The sequence below is a fragment of the Silurus meridionalis genome, chromosome 26, assembly GCF_014805685.1.
Source record: "Silurus meridionalis isolate SWU-2019-XX chromosome 26, ASM1480568v1, whole genome shotgun sequence".
Classification (NCBI taxonomy): Eukaryota; Metazoa; Chordata; class Actinopteri; order Siluriformes; family Siluridae; genus Silurus; species Silurus meridionalis.
The window spans coordinates 18,493,168-18,509,516 of NC_060909.1; the positions used below are offsets into that span (position 1 = coordinate 18,493,168).

Sequence of the window (16,349 nt, forward strand, 5' to 3'; positions counted from 1 at the left end):
ATCTTTCGTGAACAGTTTAAAGTGTGTGTATACCCAGACAAGGGGAAATTCCGATGATGCAGTCTGTTGCTCTGTTACTCATTTATATACATCGCCAAAACTAAGCACCGCTGTAAAAAAAATCTGAATACTTCCGCTAAATACAGATGGGGGTTTATTTCAGTGCAAGAAGTCACATATATGGTGGCGATAAACATCTTTTTTTGTCACAAGTCTTGGGAATTTTTCTGACGCACGTTTTCTGTTTTAGTTCCATTAAAAAACTATGTTAAGAAAGCATACTACTTGGGTAAGTATGAGGGTAACTATGCGGAGGTTTTTCCTTTCGTTTCCAAAAACGGAGGTAACTTTCAGGGTATGTAGAACCCACATCCAGGGGCGTAGCCATCGTTTCAAAAGAGGGGGGGACGATATGTGTAGTGTTACCTTTTTTTTTCCTCCACTAAAAAGGTGAGGGGGACGAATTAACTTTTTATAAAAAGTGCGGGGGACATGTCGTCCCCCGCGTAATCTACGCCCCTGCCCACATCAATTTATGCTCTGAATTTAACCTTTCAGTATCAGAAAAATAGTATAGCGTGCACTTAGAAAATGATGCATTCTATGAGCGACATTTTTATTTACTTATTCCTTAATTCTTTATCTATTTATATTTCTATTCTGTATACATTCACAATTATTTAAATGTTTCTACTTATATAACTTTCAATTTCGGGTTCCCAAATGTGATTGGGTGCATTGAACCCACATTACTATTAAAGCTCTTTCATTCACTGAAGGTGACTGAGTTAATAAGAAGTCAATCCATACCATCAATGTGCAGTTTACAATATATTGTTGGTGTTTAATCTTTTTGGTGTTTAAACCATTAAATCACCCTCATTACTGGTCCCCACTAACCAGTGGTGTGCCATCAGGACCAGTAAAGCCTTCTCTGCTACCTAAACACTATCAGAAGCACTGACCTACATTTACAACCTAAATTCTAATATTTGTTCCATGAAATTGTATTAATTTATTTCCAACAGTTTTTTCTCTTCATTTCGTAGTGTTTCTCTCGGCTGCACTGATCCAGTACGTGTATGTGGATGTTAGATTTCGTTTGTCCATTCAGATTTCAGCCTCTATGTGCTGCCATGTCAATCTTATCTGCACAGGGCCTTCAAAGTCTGTACTGCTGACCTTTTCAACACAGGTGGACTTTGTTCTATGCAGGAGATGCAACCTGAAAGAGATTGGAGACTGTAAGGTGTTGGCAGAGGACAGTGAAGCTGGACAGCATCAGATGGTGGTCTGTAGGATGGTTTTGGAGGTGAAGAAGAAGAGGAGGAGAGGGAGAGCTGAAAAAAGAACAAGATGGTGGAAACTGAAAGAGAAAGACTGTAGTGTGAGATTCAGGGAATAGGTCAGACAGGGGCTCGGTGGTGCTGAAGAGGTGCTGGATGTGGTAAAAGCCAAGAAAAAGGCATATGAGAAGCTGTAGGAGAAGTTGGACATTAAGGAGAAAAGCATTTGTAGCGATTGGCAACAGGTTTGTAGTTTAAATGTTGGTACTATGACTGGTAAAGGGAGAGAGAGCTGATATGATGGAGAGGAGAAAGTTAGATATGTTGTGTGTTCAGGAGACCAAGTGGAAAGGGAGTAAGACCAGGAACATTGGAGGTGGGTTTAAACTGTTCTATCATGGTGTGGAAGGTGAAGAAAAGAGAAGAGTGAGAACTGAAAGAAAAATAAGATGGTGGAAACTGAAGGAGGAAGAGTGTAGTGTGAGATTCAGGAAAGAGGTCAGACAGGGGCTCAGTGGTGCTGAAAGGTGCTGGATGATTGGGCAACTACTGCAATGAAATACTGATGAATGAAAATCAAAAGAGATGGTTGGATGATGTGGAGATGGTGAAGCAGAAAGCAGATAGGATTAGTAAGGAGGAAGTGAGAGCAGCGATTAAGAGAACGAAGAGTGAAAGTGAAAAGAGGGAAAAGAGTGGCAGGAGTGATTTGTGATAGAAAGGAATCTGTAAGAGTGAAAGGGAAAGTTTATAGGACTGTGGTGTTGTATGGTTTAGAGGTGGAGGTAGGAAAGCTGAAGAAATGAGTATGTTAGAGGGACAGCGCATTTAAGACGTTTTGGGGTCAAAGTGAGAAAAGCCCGATTGAGATGGTTTAAACAGGTGCAGAGGAGGGACATGGGGAATATCGGTAGTAGAATGCTGAGGATGGAGCTGCCAGGAAGGAGGAAAAGAGGAAGACCAAGAATTAGGTTTATGTATGTGGTGAGAGAAGACATGCAGGTAATTGGTTTGAAAGAGGCAGATGTAGAGGACAGGGGGGTATGGAGACGGATGATCTGCTGTGGCGACCCCTAATGGGAGAAGCCGAAAGAAATAGAACATCTTACTCCAACACATATTAGAACATTGTAAGAAGAGGACATAGGTGGGACTTTAAAAAGCATGTAGTGATCCAAAAGAACTACTCAGAGTGAAACCAGAATGTTATTTTGCAGTCATATTATAAACAGGTTGTTCAAGAGACCCACGCACCCAAATAACAAAAACAATGTTTAAATTGAATAAAAAAGATGGAAATAATGAAAATTTGTGTGAAATGATACCCTTTTGTGAGTAAAATATTAAAATATTAGTCTTTATAGGTCAGTACTTTTCCTTTTGATCCTTAAGTCCATTCAAACATGAGAGCCTTTGTACATTTACTTAAATCAGATGTGGAAGAGTTTTTTTTTTTTTTACCTTCATTTAATTCAGTATTCATGGGAACATGCTGAAACAATGTAGTTCACACACACTGAGTAAAACATCATATCACTTCATCATAACACATAGTCTGTAGTGTGTGGGGGACAAATTCTCTGTTTCAATGGGAGTCAAATTGTTTCTTCTAATATTGGAATTTTAGAATGTGTCATGTTTCTCTCATCTATATAAAGTGGGTTGGCAGTCAAGTTCCCTTCATCTAACAACCAGTGAGTCACTTTATTTTTTCAATTTTTCAAGTCATCCGTGGTGAACATAACATTTTTATTCATGTGCACATTGAGGGTATTTTCATTCTGGGAAACTTTTACTTCACTACATTCGAATGTGTAATCTTGTACACATACACACGTACTTTTTAGACAAACATGCCATTCCTCACTACTTTGTTTTTTATTAATATGTGATTAAATTGAACTTGCCTCTAAAGTAATTGAAAGAAGTTGCTACACACATGCACACACACTCACTCTTCATTGTATCTTGTTTTATAAGCAATGCTGGTAAAGTCTGAGACGATTATCATTGTGGTTAAAGTCTGCAAATGAACACATTTTACACATTTTAAAGATGTACAGCTCCATCTTCCGCTCTCGTTGAGCTTCTGCTGTTAAAGTATCAGCATTTTTCTTCCAACTTAATCATTTGCTCTTTTTATTTTTGTTGTGTTTTTTGTGCAATACCACTTAAAAAAAAGTGCAATACCAAGGTTTATTTTCTGTGTTCTTTTTCCTCCTCTTCTTCTTCACAATATATGTGTAATTACATGAAATGTAATTCATTTTGCAGGGAGAGAGAATATAAACTCATTGGCTCAGTTAAGGAGTTACCACTCCCTTTACTTCCCGCATAATTATTTGTCACGATTTGGACGAGATCCTGTGACTGGTGTTTGTTTGGGGTTGACTTCTGCCATCAGAGATTTGAGTGAAAGTGTTTGTCTGAGGATTAAAGAAATGTACCCGTCCTACTGTGTGTTTGTTTTTCTCCAGACAGATTAAATGAGCCATTAGCCTCCCAGTGTGTATGTTCTTCTTCCTGACTGATTGGATTTCACATGGTATGTGTTTTAAATGGCTTGATGTTTTAAAGATAGAAAGATTTTATAGTTAGTTTGAAATTGATGTAGAGTTTGGCAGTTCAAATTGTAATTTAATTGCAGATGCTATAATCACAGTCTGCTTGTGTCTTCATGTGTGATTTCTTTCAGTGCGTTTGGGATGCTGGGGAGCTGTAGTCCGGAGATGCTTTTGGTTTTTTTCAGAATTTCTTTTTTTGGTTTTTGTTACTGAAGTTTTGTTGTGTGTTTATTCTTTATTCTTTATTATAAAGTGTGTTTGTTAGATTGTAAAGAATTGTTAGTGAGCTTTTTTTCTAATTTATTTACTTCCTCTGTATTATTGTTTTCTTAGTTTTGTTATATTGATTGTTTGTTTTGTGAAATTCTGGGTTTGGGGTATAATCCAACTCTGTTTTGTTATATATATATATATATATATATATATATATATATATATATATATATATATATATATATATATACATTCACACACTCGTATACATCGATCAAGCATAACTATATGGCCACCTGCATAATAATGTGTTGGCCCCCGTTTTGCTGACAAAACAGTCCTGAACTGTCAATTAATAGATTTATTTTATTTACTTCATAAAATGTGCCAAGTATCTGTCATGTTTAAATGTCTGGAAAAAAACCCAGAAAAGCACCCCCCCACACACAGAGACTCATAAATGACTAATGTCTAAACTTTCCTCAGTCAGTTCACAAACCCCTGAGACATTTAGAGACATGAGTACATTTTGGTTTAAAACAGATATTATTATTTCAGACAAAGTAGAATATAGTCTGAACAAGTAGAATATAGCTGAACATAACTGGATTATTAAAGTATAATTAATTTGTACACTACACACTCCAGTCAGTAGGTGGCGGAAATGGGCAGGTTTTGGAAAGTATACGAAATAATTAAGAAAAGGGTTATTTCAACACCCCAGCCTTTAAGCAGGTAAATTGAATTAGGTTCATTTGGATTCGATTTGTGTTTTTATTATTAGACGCTGTTACAAATCTGCAAATTTTTATATGTTGGAGTTATATGTAAGAGCGTTTAACAAAAATATAAATTGTATTAAATGTAAAATGGAATTTACTAAAAAATAAATAAATCAATGTTCAGACTTAGAAAATGTTCTGTCAAGACATGTGAGTGTGAGACACGTGTATCAAATATTTTACCTTGAAACCGAAACAGTGATAAATGTGTATATAATTTGAGCTTACTTACATTTGAATTATTTGTTTAATAATTTATTCTGAAGTGTGGGGAAAATTTTAATTTTTGAATATACACTATATTATATTGTGTATTATAGTTCAAATAATAATTAACCGGTTCTTTCATGCATCATTCGTTAGCCATGCTGTAGTCGTGGTCCTCCCAGTAATTAAACTGATTATATGTTCAGGGTCGCTACACTGATAAAATAAAAATTGTGTCGGATTTAGTTTGAATACTTTTGTGTCACACTTTTTCAGTAAATTCATGTAAAATTAACAAGAAAACCTTTGTCATATGTAAATAAATATTTTACTCAAGATTCTTTACTTAAAACATTTAGAACACTTTAATCAAATTAATCAGTTAAATCTACCAAGTAAATACAAGTTCTGTCAACTCAACATTTGATGTCTTTTAAATTAAAAAACAATGATTTAAGTTGAAACAACTTAATATTTAATTAACTGAACTGTTGAATAAAATGGTCTGCCTACAGCACTGCTCCAGAACATCAACCAGACTGTGAATTAGCACAAAAAATTATTTTTATTACAGAGGGTGCACATTTCTACAACTTTTCCTTTGGAACATAAAACAGACTTTGTAAGAATAAAACACAAATTTGGGGAAAGATTAACAATGTACCGAGTACTCAATGCAATAGGGGTGGGTGACAAAAAAAGAAAAATAGTGGAAAGCTGACTAAGAATTTGCATTCTATGTGTCGGTGGGTTCCCAGCAGTGACTGAGATTAATTTTTAATATGTTTCAAATGATTTGGACTGTTTAATGGAATTTATTCACCTTTTTAAAGGCAGTTTTTCTAAAAGTGTGGGTCAAATTGTTACAGTTAATCAGTTATTTAGATATATTAAAGTTTACATAAAAAATGCAAAAGCCATATACTGTATTGAGTTTAACTATCTTTAATTTAGAAAGTTTAAAGCTTATAGTAGCTGTTGGTTGAGGAGTGCATGAGGGATTTCTCCTGTGAACAATTTCACGCATTTTTCTTTGTGTAAAAAATAAAATAAAATAATACATTTGTGTATGCGAGGTGACACAACCATGCTTAAAAAATCAATATAAAATATAATACATCATTGTTTGGCAATTTTTGTTTATTTAATTTTGTATAATAATTACAAGATATATGCATAAATAAAATACAATAAAATAAAATAAAAAAACTCTGCTTTACATAACTTCCAGGTACAGTTTTCTGTGTTGTGTTTAATATAAAATGTTTCCATACATTGGATGACTTGGGACACATGCTTGTGGTTTTTTTTTGTTATTTACAAACAAAAGCAATAACATTACATTTTTATATTAGAATATGCAGAAGAGGTGCATAAAAAATAAAAACATTGTTTTTCTGTTGTATATGTATGTATCTTATTGTAATTTTCTCCTTAGTAGGTTTTTTTTTACTTGATTTTGCCTCAGAAGAAATGGAAAGAAATTGCTTCTACCTCTGTGTCTGCTATGGGTATGTGTGTATGATCTGGAAAACTCTATATCGCTACATATATGTAAAATATCTGTGGCTTGTTGTGGTTTTAATACTTTATTCAAGAATAAAATTGTCAGACTTTTTTTTTTTAGATTCTTCATGCTTCTGGTAAACAAAGGTAAGATTATTACACACATAAACCACATTGTCTTTTCTGTGCATTGCCCTGAGTGTAAATCTCTCTGGCTTTTTTAGGGTCATCAGAGAGCATCACAGTTGAAGCTGATCCAGGAGACTCTGTGATTTTACTGTGTTCAGCTGGTGGCAATGAAAAGGACGTATTCTGGCGACACAATACCACCAAGACAGTGTATGACATCATCGAAGGTAAAGAGGATTTTCATGACCAGGATGATGTGTACAGGGGCAGAGTCGAAGGTTTTCCATCAAAGTTCACAGAAGGGAATTACAGCATCAAACTGAGTGATGTGATTCACAGTGATGCAGGATTTTACAGTTGTGAAATCCCAAACTCCAAAACTGTCCATGTAGAACTGAGGATTAAAGGTGAGTGTGGCTGTTTGGTATTTATTTTATGTGAAATTTTAGTTTACTTGGTGAAAGTTATTGAAGTGTTTTTCTACTTTCCCTCAGCTGATTTCACACATAATATCTACATTAAAATGTATTTCTTTCTGGCTCAGTTACACGATTTCTTTAAAATAGAATTAAATACAGTACTTAAAAAAAAAGAGTCAACACTGTGTAGATGATGCAAATTTTAAACACTTTTCCCCCACAGTGTATCCGCCGAGATCTCAACATCCATATTTGCAGCAAAACGGAGGAGTCGATATTCAACCAGTCCATCTGTTGGTTTTCTCTGCTGCTTTGTTGGGACTGAGTATTTTGCTTTTTTGAACATTTGAACAAAATCTGAATGATCTCTTTTTCAGTCAACATATTTATTTAATAATAATAAATTGACTACGTCGTTTAAAATAAAATAAAGCTGAATTCTGTTTTTTTTGTTTGTTTGTTTGTTTGTTTGTTTGATTATCCATCAAATACAGTGCATGAATCAACTAAATGCAATTTTACACTCTACATATGAAATAATTTACAAGAATGAGCAAACCTGTAAAAGAAAATGTTTAATGAGTGTTTGAATGTGGAACATGGTTAAAAATCCACTGATGTTTGGAGTGATTTTGCTTTCACTTTCCTCAAAAACTCTAATATAAAATGAGTTGCAATTTAATATAGTAATAGATAAGAACACTCTAAATATAAAACATTTTCTTTTATAGATTTGCTCATTCTTTTAAATAATTCGTAAGTGTTTGAAGTGTGTGGGACATGATTCAAAATGCACTGAGGTTTTTCTTTTTTTAAGTCTTTTTGTTTTTTTTTATAACGAAAACGCCGTTATATTTTGAACGCGCCCACCATCCATACCGTAAGTGCACGATTAGACGCGCAACACAAATAAAAGTGCGGCTGGTTTAACCGCAGTTGTAGTTTCAAGCTGAGGTTTAACCGCAATGCTACACGCACACTTGCTACATGCTGCACTAAACTTTTGAAATATCGTGGAGAAAGAGAACGGTCATCTGGATTTTACATTTGATGTAAAGGAAAACAAGATCATTTGTAAACCGTGTTTAGTGAAAATCTTGGGGAACAAAATACAACGAACTCAAAGCGCCGTTTGGAGAAATTCATGAAAGGGTCAGCAGGTAAAAATGTTCTTATTACTCTTTGAATAATAAATGTTATTTAAAAACAAACCCTAGTTAGTGTGTTTCACTAAACCTGAAATATGATAAAGGGCTCGACAATAAGTATTGCGAGAACGCGCCTAGCGCCGTGCACGCGCTTGGAGGATAGTCTGCTGTCTGCAGGGAAACAGATGGTTGCGCCATTTACCTTTCAGAAAAGAGTCATTTATAGTACTTAAAAAAACAAAACAAAACAAAGCTATTCAAATGCCTTCACTCTTGAGCCCCTTTCCTCCTATATACGTGTCATTTCAAATAAATCGATGTGAAGTCCCTTTTTGTTTTGTCTCTGCTTGTGTACTGTGTGGGCCATTTATGCATTGATCACCTGAGGCAGGTAAATAATGAGTATATAAATGTTAATAAGGTATGGATAGCTTAATTAATGTCCCAATAAAAAAGTTTAAATGGCCCCGTTTCTGACAGGAGGACATGTGACTTGTTGCCTCCCCATGCATCTTAGCGTGTGTCTAAGAAAAAAATATAAATTAAAATAACATGTAGTTTATCAAAATGTGGGTTATTTTGAAATTTACACTGTATAAACAAAAGTTTTGGGACCCCTTACTTTCCCAGCATTTAGTTCGTTCCCAAACTGTTATCACAAAGCTGAAGGCACACAGTTGATGCTTTTGGATGCAGTAGAATTACATTTTTCTTTCACTTGATCTAGGAGACCCAAACCTGTTCCAGCACGACAATTCCATTGTGCACAAAGCCAGCTGCTTGAGGATATGCTTAGTATGAGTTGGAGTGGAAGCCAATCCTACTAAACAACTTTGGGATGAATGTGAAAGCTGACTGCATCCCAGGCCTCCTCACCTCACCTACATCAGTACCTGACTTTATTAACAACCTTGTGTCTGAATGAGCACAAATCTCCACAAGCACACTCAAAAGTCTTTACAGAAGACTAACAATTATATGAGCAAATTGGGACAAAACATTTTATTAGTTTGTTTTTTAATGCTTATGTTGAACCACAATTCTAAAGCAATGTCTGATTTTTATTAGATAATTTTCAGCAAATTTTAATTTTATTTATTTATTTTTGTCAGTTTCAGCGACCTTTGTGGGTGTTTCCTTCTTTAATGGAAGGGTACCAACAATTCTCTCCAAGTCTGTCGGATTTGTGTTCATTCAGCCACAAGGTTAATAAAGTTAGGTAGTGATGTAAGTGACGTGAGGAGGTTCCTGGGGTGCAGTCAGTGTTCACATTCATCCCAAAGTTGTTCAATAATGTTGGAGCTCTATAGCAGGAGATCTTCCCAAACCATGCAAACAATATATTTATATAGCTGGCTTTGAGCACAGGAAAATGATTATGCTGGAACAGATTTTGGTCTCCTAGTTGAAGTAAAAATGTAATGCTGCCAGATTTAAAGATCTCCAACTTCGTGCTACCTATTTGGGGCAGAATCACATATAGCTAGAAACAGCAGATTTTCCAATTCTTTTGGAATATAGTGTGCATATAGACATTATCAAAGACTTCTTTTTGCCAAAGTTAAGATTGTTAATATTTGGATGATTATTTCAATCAAATCTGGACACAAAAACATTTTGTTACTCATACTAGCTACAATAAATGGTTAATCAGTCACACAAAAGTAATCTAAATAAATATAGATTCAGTGCGATTAAAGTGATGTTTCAAAGTATATATATATATATATATATATATATATATATATATATATATATATATATATATATATATATATTAGAGCACAAATGAACAGAGACACCAGGGGTGGGCAATTAATTTTTACAAGGGGCCACATGAGATACCTGAATTGTGTCAGAGGGCCACACCAACGATAATATTTTAGGGATGCACCGAAATGAAAATTCTTGGCCGAAACCAAAAACCAAAAATGAGGAAACCAAGGCCAAAACCGAAAAACCGAAAGAAAAGATTGTCAATTATTAGAACCATTGCATTTATGGCTGTGAGTGTGTACTAACCTCACTAAAATCAATGCATTGCAATTCAAGGAATACATCAATTAGAAAAGTATTTTATTTACTATTATAAATTATTGTTATTTATTTGTTACCATGTATAGTATTGACAGACAGGCAGGGGTCGATTATTATTAGCAACAGTCTGTTAAACGAAAATAATTGACCGCTGAACGTTTGGAAGCTCATTCAATTGAACGGAACGTTCTAATCTACAGCATTAAGAAGAGCCCTGTAATAAATAATATTGTATTATAATGATGATTATTTTTGGGATCCACGGGAATGTTTCATTTTTTTGTGTTATGCCTTTTGCCTTGGCACCATCCCTGGAAAACTTTCCTGCCTTTCAAATACGTCCTCTACAGACGGAGTGCGCGTGCTCGGATTGACTTTACTTTTCTGCGGCGCGTTCTTCTCATATTTAGAATGGCAATCGGGATGTTTGGATTTCAGGTGATGAATTAAACCCGACGTGGAGAAACTCTTTGCAGAAACACCCCCTTTTGAAATTTCAGCATTGCATGTTTTGCACATTGCTCTCCGCACACCGCAGACATGTTGCTCTTATCCAGATAACCGTGTGCTGCTGCGCTTTTTTATTTTACATTTGTGGCATTTAGCAGACGCCCTTATCCAGAGCGACGTACAAAAGTGCTTTGAGTCTCTAGTAATGAATAAATCTACACTGGTACGCAAGATTACAAACTTAATATAAATATTACTCAAATTCTACAAGCTTGGAAGTGCTCATTTAGGTATTTCAGGAAGAGGTAGGTCTTCAGTCGTCGCTTGAAGATAGTCAGGGTCTCTGCTGTACGGACATCTAGGGGAAGTTCATTCCACCACCTCGGTGCCAGAACAGAGCAGAGCCTTGAAGTGTACCTACCTCTGGAGGTACCAGTCGAGCAGTACTAGAGGTCAGTGGCGGCTGGTGAAAATTTTCTTAAGTGGGGCTGTGGCACACTGGCACAGCAAACAATTTCAGCAAGCGCTGCAATATGATTTATTGAAATGCAGACACAGTTTAAGAACATCTGGTCACATGTTTATTCGTTAAAGCATCTCTGAACAGTTAATTTACAAGTCGCAGTTAAATTCTGGATACTTCCATGACTCTGAGGATAACCATATAGAAGAAAATCAATGTGGTGAAAAAACCTGCATTTACTTATTTGTACGGGAATTTTGCTCTCCTCTTCTTCTGATTGACAAATTTCTCAATGACTTTCTTATTGAAGTCAGGAATGTCTCTGACAGAGTTTTCGTGTCCGGAACTAATTACACCTGAGTCCGCCATTGTCACATAACATTCATTGAAAATCGTGCCACTACTGGCCAGGCCCTCATTTGAGCAGTTTGGGGGCGACAAAAAAATCGCCCATTGCAGATAAGAATTGAGGAGGCTGATTGGCTAAATTTTGTCACATCTTGAATATATTTATATATTGAATAGGCATTTGACTAAATTCTACAAAGACCCGCCTCCTTTGGGCGATTTCTCGATTGCCCCTCAGCTAAAATTGAGTGGTGCACACAGAGAGGACATATGGTGATTGTGAAAAAAATATTTTAAACAGATGAATCTCTAATATATTACATCATACAAATATACATTTAAATAATTTTTATGATTATAATTTTGCGTGTGTGGTTCAGGGAGGGCGGCGCCCTAGCGCCCTCTATTGGCCAGCCGCCACTGCTAGTGGTATCTCAGACAGTGTGGCGCAGTGCGAGATGTGATGAGGTCACTGAGGTAAGATGGTGCTGGTCCATTTTTCGTCATTACAATTGTGTTTCTGCCGTGTTGTTTCGGTGATTTAGGTATTTCGGCCGAAAATTTTCGGTGCATCTCTGTAATTTATGATTGGCCTCACGCGGGCCAGATAGGGACGTACAAAGGGCCGGGTGTGACCCGCGGGCCGTAGTTTGCCCAGGTCTGCTTTACATTAACATACATTTGAGTGAGAGGGGTGTGTGAGAGAAGGAATAATCATATTAACATGTTTTCCCCCTTTTTAACCTCACAGATACAAAAGACATAAAAAATGACTGTAGAGAACAACAAACCAAGGAGGAAGCCACAGATAAATAGATTGGATCCACATGACCACCGGTCACAATGACTGAAGATGACTGTTCTAATGATGGAGGAGTAGCTAAAAGAGTGACTGTTCCAAAGATAAGCCAAATCAACAATCTAATTAACAAACATCATGAAAATAAAACACAAACATCAATGAATCCTTGTTTCTTTAGGAGAATAGTTTTTTGTTTATTTAATTAAAGATGTTGAATGTGTCTATTGCAATTATAAACCTTAACATTATTCATATTAACATGTTTCTCCTGGATAGATAGATAGATAGATAGATAGATAGATAGATAGATAGATAGATAGATAGATAGATAGATAGATTATTGTTATAATTATTATTTAGACATTTTCTCTGGTTGAGGACTCTCTTAGTTCACAGGGACAAACAGCAGCACCTTAAAGATAAAATTCCAATTTTAATGAGATAGGGAGACAAAAGCAGCAAAACAAACATACCATTACATAAATAATAATATCAAATATTATAGAACTGTGGTGAGACCTGAGATGATGTATGGTTTAGAGACAGTGGCATTGAGTAACAGACAGGAGGTGGCGCTGGAGGTAGCAGAGCTGAAGATGTTAAGGTTTTCGTTGGGAGTGACGAGGATGGGACAGGATTAGAAATGAGTTTATTAGAGGGACAGCGCATGTAGGACGTTTTGGAGAAAAGGTGAGGGAGGTGAGATGGTTTGGACATGTGCAGAGGAGGGACATGGGGTATATCAGTAGGAGAATGCTGAGGATGGAGACACCAGGAAGGAGGAAAAGAGGAAGACCGAGGAGGAGGTTTATGGATGTGGTGAGGGAAGACATGCAGGTAGTTGGTGTGAAAGAGGCAGATGTAGAGGACGGGGGGGTATGGAGACGGATGATCTGCTGTGGCGCCCCCTAATGGGAGAAGCCGAAAGAAGACGATTATTAATAAAAAATAATCATTAAATAATGTACAAAAATACATATTTTAATTTCAAAAGTTTTAGGGTGGAGCACATGGCGCATGGCAGTTGATGGTACCACTATTTGCTTTTATTATGCAATAATATTTTTTTGTGTTTTTGTAAAATCGTTTTAATCTCTAATAAAATGTATGTTTTTATATCCACATCTCTTGCCAATTCACAGTGAGTTAACCTGTGTTAGGGAAAGGTGGCAACTCAGTGGTTAAGACCTTGCATGTTGAATCAGAAGTTCACAAGTTTAAATCCTAGCACCCCCAAGCTGGCACTCCCCAGGCCCTTTGCCCTCAACTGCTAAATTGCTCAGAGTGTCTGCCAAATGCCGTAAATGTATAATGCTTTATATAAAGTTTATTTAGTATCGTTCCTGGTGAGATAGTCATCAGGTATTCAATCTCTTTTTCCCCTCTAATTCTGTACTAATCACACACATTACATATATTATATTTATTTATTTATTTGTATATATGTATATATATATATATATATATATAGTGTGTGTGTGTGTGTGTGTGTGTGTGTGTGTGTGTGTGTGTGTGTGTGTGTGTGAGAATCTCGTTGCTGAAGTTCAAGATCTACGAAGAAATATTAGGTTTTTATTAGATGTTTTACAGGGTTTATTTATAGGCCAAATTGCTGTACACAAACAGAAAATGAATCTTTTTATTTTAGTGCAAAAAACCATGCATCTGTTATTGCTGAACTTTTTCTGTCCTAGTTTTACTAAACATTCAAGTACTTTCCCACGTCTGTATGAAGTATGGTGATAGTTTAATCCCTGAATCCATTTTATTTACGACTGACTAACTGAAACTTTGTGTGTGTGTGGGGGGGAGGGTCCAATCTCACCAAATGAATTCCCTCCATCACTTCAGCAACACCTGAAACACTTAGCATTATGACGTCATGGTTTCAGGCTCGAATAGTACTGAATATAATCCATAACTGAAGATAACGGGGTTATTATGTGCACTACACTCTCCAGCCAGTAGGTGGAAATGCGCGGGACTTGGAAAATAAACACAAAGTAGGAGAAGAAGAATTTGAATCACCTGGCGGCTTTACACAGGTACACTTAATTAATTTGAATTTTTAAAATGATATTTCAGAGTATTTAAAGTTATGCATGCAAAATAGAATTTACTGCAAAAGATAATGGTCGGTTAGACACGCAGACTTGTGGGACATGTGTATCCAATTACAGATGTTGAAACCAAGTAAATGGGTTTACACACACAAGTAATTTGACTTGGCGTCAGGTTCTTCCAGTGCAGGAGAAGTACAGACATAATGTGACCGAATATAAATGGACCATTGGATTCTATGTATAAATGTGTCGGGTATGATGGACAATGTGTAGTTATGGATAATTTGAATTGTGCATGATGAGTAGAGGTTTTGTATTGTTTCTGTGCCTGGCTGTTCTGGTGGACGGAGCTCTGTATCACCGACCAGAAGGCAACAGTTTGAAGAGAGAGTGGGCTGAGTGTGTGGGCTCCATAGCCAAAGTGATTTTCTTTTTCTACACTCTGGATAAGTGACGATCTTGAAGATTGGTCGGTGGGGCACCAATAATCCTATCAGACTGTAGCCTCTTGATGTCTGATTTACACAGGACTGACTCAATGATGGCCAAGTAGAACTGTTTCAGCAGTTTATTATTATTATTAGCATTATTATTATTATTAGCATTATTATTATTATTAGCATTTGTGATCAGCATCTGAACAGTTTACATTTTTAAACAATTTTGAATAAAATGCCTGCTTTAAAAAAATATATATATATAAATAAAATATTTTATATTTTATACAAATAAATGCAGTAAATATTTTTTACCAAATTTAAGTAATTTACAAAATTGAGTAATTGATTAAATAAAGTGAAATAAATTGAAAAATAAAATTAAATAGTTAACATTTTTTAGACCCCATTCAGGTAATACAGATGTGTATGTAATGTAAATGTTTTACATTTAATCTTTATTTTTTGAAAGAGGTGATCTACTTTACTGTTACCTATTTTCAGCAAACTTTAGCGAATTCCTTCTACCATCAATTGTTCACCTTCTCAATATGTGGAAAATTCAGGATTTTTTCCTAAAGATGGACAAAGTTCATGCTTGTGCACAACAAATCGTATTTATATATCTATAAAATATTTTTTTTATTGCAAGAAATGGATTATAACATACATATATTTAGAATGTAATGAATTTTCTCCTAAATCCTGTTTTCGAGTTCTAGATATCATGAAAAACTAAATGATTTTCTTCACTGAGAATATAATTAAATGTTGCATTTTGTTTTATATGTTTATATCTCATTTTTTTTTCTTTTCCTTAGTGGGTGTTTATTTTGAACTTACCTCAGAAGAAATGGAAAGAAGTTGCTACTGCATCATTGTCTACTACAGGTATGTGGGCATGATCTGGAAAACTCTATATAGCTACTTATATGTACAATGTCTGTGAGGGTGAATGAGCTTGTGATGAAAATACTTTATTTAGACTGTTAGACTGGGAATTTATTTTGCTTTATTTATTATGGATGATTTTCTGATGTCTAAGTAATTTAAGGTTGCTGTAAATGGAAATTTGTTATTCTATTTTTGCAGAATTTGTCTCAGTTTGTTCTTTATTTTTTTGGTAGAAAAAGGTAAGAATATTACACACAGTCATAAACCACATGAAGTGCATTGTCTGTTCTGTGCATTGCCCTGAGTGTAAATCTCTCTTCCTTTTTTAGGGTCATCAGAGAGCATCGCAGTTGAAGCTGATCCAGGAGACTCTGTGATTTTACCGTGTTTAGCTGGTGGCAATGAAAAGGACGTATTCTGGCGACACCATGACGATAAGACAGTGTATGACATCATCGAAGGTAAAGAGGATTTTCATGACCAGGATGCTGCGTACAGGGGCAGAGTCAAAGGTTTTCCATCAAAGTACGGAGAAGGGAATTTCTCCATCAGACTGAGTGATGTGATCCACAGTGATGCAGGATTTACAATTGCCACATCC

The 16,349-nt window shown here is 35.6% G+C and overlaps 2 long non-coding RNA genes across 3 annotated transcripts; both read left to right on the plus strand.

Annotated features, from left to right (window-relative positions):
- The first annotated feature begins 156 nt into the window (after window positions 1-156).
- LOC124380019 lies at window positions 157-4,191 on the plus strand. The gene is made up of 3 exons (XR_006924578.1): window positions 157-289; window positions 3,764-3,831; window positions 3,982-4,191. It is a non-coding gene; the product is annotated as an uncharacterized LOC124380019 (long non-coding RNA).
- Window positions 4,192-8,001: 3,810 nt separating this feature from the next.
- On the plus strand, window positions 8,002-12,517 carry LOC124380012. 2 transcript variants are annotated; one of them, XR_006924572.1, is made up of 3 exons: window positions 11,202-11,825; window positions 11,933-12,029; window positions 12,304-12,517. It is a non-coding gene; the product is annotated as an uncharacterized LOC124380012 (long non-coding RNA). The 2 variants fall into 2 exon arrangements; XR_006924571.1 differs by lacking the exons at window positions 11,202-11,825; window positions 11,933-12,029 and adding an exon at window positions 8,002-8,266.
- The last annotated feature ends 3,832 nt before the right edge of the window (window positions 12,518-16,349 follow it).